Source organism: Pteropus medius, unplaced genomic scaffold, assembly GCF_902729225.1.
Source record: "Pteropus medius unplaced genomic scaffold, Ma_sr-lr_union100, whole genome shotgun sequence".
Classification (NCBI taxonomy): Eukaryota; Metazoa; Chordata; class Mammalia; order Chiroptera; family Pteropodidae; genus Pteropus; species Pteropus medius.
This window is the reverse complement of record NW_024356333.1, coordinates 4923136-4926646: the sequence shown is the minus strand read 5'-3', so window position 1 is coordinate 4926646 and position 3511 is coordinate 4923136.

Here is a 3511-nt window from a genome sequence, read left to right as displayed (position 1 = left end):
CACAGTGGGCACTCAGCAAGGTTGTGAGCAGGTGGGAACCCACGGGCATGAGCTGGAACCCCACAAGGACAGACTGAAATCCGCATCTCTTCTTGTTTGTCTGACCTTGAGTAATGAGGAATATTGTTAGAGCCAGAGCCCTTCATCACTGACCTTTACGCACACACACCTGGCCTAGGAGTCATGGCAACGCCGAGGAAGGAAGATACAAGCTGTGGACAGCAACCACAGGCCCAGCTGCTGCTTTGTGCCATTGAGTTGGACTGGCAGATTATCAATAATGAGGTGAGTGTAGAGGTTATGCAATGTATTTTTACAGATTTCCCTCCCTGTTGCTGCCTGGGGTCTTTGAACTTCAAGAAAGGCTTAGTCTCTTTATGCGGATTCTACTTGATTATGTCAAGCACACCCAGGACGTTCACCTTTTTGATTAACTCAAAATTTACTGATTTGGGACTTTGATTACATCTGCAAAATCTCATTACAGCAGCACCTGGACTAGTGTTTGAATAACTAGAAGAATAACAGTTTCTAATTCTTGTGGCTGCTCCCTCCCTCCCATCTTCCAATACTCAAGAGAGAGTATGGCTTGTAGCCCACCCTAGTAACATACTAGGAAGGAAATTCTGGGGAATTCAGCCCAGCCAAACTGACACATCACAAAGCCATCAAAATGTGTGCTACCATGTCCTTCATGCCTCACGCAAACTCCCATAGAGCACCCGCAGCCCTCCTCCTCAGCCCTCCGTATCTCTGATCTCCCAGTTTCTCTCCTCCCAGACCTCTGACCAATCAGCCCAGTAACCCACTGATGCTCGCCGCTGTGTCTGGATTCTAAATTTCAGTGACTTCTCTTCCCACAAAAGCGGTTGATGAGATGAGCTGTCCAGGGTCCTGACCACTGGGAAGATTCACTCTCGCTGATGTCTTTCCGGGCCATCCCTGTTGGCTTTCGTGTGTTGAGATAACCTATCTGTAAAGCATGCTCAGCATGTCTTCTCCTTCATCAGTTGGTTATAAGGGACCACACATATGACCCAGGTGTCAGCCGAAGGAGAAGACATCAGGGTCCTGCTGTGTTCTCTGACTCTGCTCAAGCTCAATCCCAAAATAACTCCTTAGATCTTAGGTTGGATTGTACCCTCCTAACTTTGGTGGGTCTGACAAAACTCAACTTAGGATGGGAAGTTTTGGTTCTATGGCCCCTTGATGTCCATGGTCATCTACTCTGTTTCTATTAGAATGTTTTGTTTTGTTTTTCTTTCTGAAAAGTGCGTAATTCTTCACTGCAGGTGCCATGACCTTGCTTGGGAGTCCGAAGAATCTACACTGAGATATGGGGTGAGGATGTCTGAGTTGGTATGCTTGAAAATCTTGAATTCGCTCAACCCTCTCATCTTGAAGTGGTTCAGAATCCCATTTCTTTCCAACCCTTTGGCACAGCAGATGTGTGGCATTTGAGAGGTTTGCCACTTGTAATTAAGCTCTGGACCCATTCCTCAACTTTTTCTTCCTTCTGGCTGGGGAGAAAGTTTAAAATGCTGATAAGAACGCCCTCGGCTTTTATCCCTTTCCTTAAATTGACAATTGACCACCTTTAGCCTTCTATTGTCTTTCTCCAAAATATGAATAATCCCCAGCAACAGCCATCCCAGCATCCTTATAATTATCATTTCCCTCCATTTTTCAATATTTGATACATTGTTACCACCAGTAGATTTTTTTCCCCTCACTGGTTCCATATCCCAGTTCATCATCAGTGAAAGCTTTATCAATAGCATGGCCACCTCATGCCTGGAGCTATACTACAGTGAAGCAAACCCTGAGATGTACTTCTGGTTGCAGTAAATTTTTTGGTAAGTTCTCTAGGAATCAACACCTGTGGGGGCATGAAGAAATATGACTGAGCAAGAGGAGTTGAACTACAATGCGGGTGTAATGAATACCTCAGCCAGCGTAACAGGGTGTTCTTCTGTGAACATGGCCCTTTAGAGTTGAATCACTCTGGGGTTAGGGTGCTGGGTCTTTTTAACTCACTTGGCATGTCCGTCTTTGGATGAGGGATGTCCCTAGGAAGGTGACAAGACCTAAAATGAAGTGGCTGTCTTCAGCTGGTGACAGGTCCCTGAGAGGGACTCATTTGAAAGCTGAAGGCTGTCAATACTCTCAGCGGCTGGGATAAGGGGTACTCCGGTGGCAGGGTGGGGCATATAGGACATAGCATGATATCCACTACAGAAATTTTCTGAAGCCTTTGGATTTTCGAAATACCTTTTTGATGTCATTCAATTATTCTTAGTGTGACCATTGATCTGCAATCGCTCTTTTGCCAATGCCTAAAATGGAACACTACTACCCACAGCGAGGTTACACTTTTTTTTTTTTTTTTTGCTTTACCTGAAAGCAATTATTGGATCTAATACTATAGCAAAACCACTCGCTTAACATAAAAATCATTTTCGTATTTTCTTCTTTCTGTGAACTTTTCTACTGTTGACCTTCCAGACCCACATCTGATCTCTGCCAATCCCCTTGAACCCTTTTATTTCTAAGGTTTAATTTAGATTTTCTTTCTTCTTTATCTGCCATTATCCATTTCAATCATTCAGGTTATTCTTCCCTTCACCCACTTCCCACCGCCACACACCTTTTTTTTGAAATTCAAGTTATTTCCTTGGCTCCCTTTTTAATGGGGAGATTGTTGATGAAATTCTTCCACTTGCACGTAATCCTTTTGGATTTCTTAAGTGACGATACTTAAGACCAGAATACCTTACAGCAGAACAGACCCAAATGAATTACAGCAGAATAGACTGAAAATACCTTTATCAATTTTTGAACAGTCAATACCCCTCAATATAGATGTTGTAGTGCCAGTTGGGTTGGACTACTTGACTCAGACTTATAGTTTAAGGGAGGCTTTCTATTTATATCTACCATTTATTTCTACTTACTTCTCATTATATCTAAGGTAACTGGAACTATGGTGCATCCTTCAACCTTATCCTTTTGACAGTTCATAAGGTAAGTAAAAAGACAGAGTTATGGACAGAAATACCTTGCCGATCTACTTTTTAATAGGAATAAAGGAAGCATGTGGGGAGCTCTTCTCAGGGAGTGTCAGCATTTAATATACAGAAGCCACAGCAACCAGTCAGTTGTAGTGCAGGCAATGTCACAGCCATTGACAAATTAGAATTTTTTCCCTCTTCCCTTGGGAAGAGCTAGTTCAAATAGGGACAGATAAGCAGAAGTATGGAGAGAGGAATTGAAGTTTGCCCTTCTAAACCCTTAATACTTGCTAAGTTTGTGTCAATGTCCTCTTAGCTCTTTAGCTCAATACCTCCTTCCTAGTCCCTTCTCGATACTGAGAAAAAGAAGCACTGATGCCCCCAAAGGGTTATGTTGCTAAGGGTACAAGAAAAAAAGAAAAAGAAAACAAAGATGAAAAGCAAAGAACTTTAGGATAGTACAAAATTAAAAACAATCTCTCTCAGAGTTTATATATTCA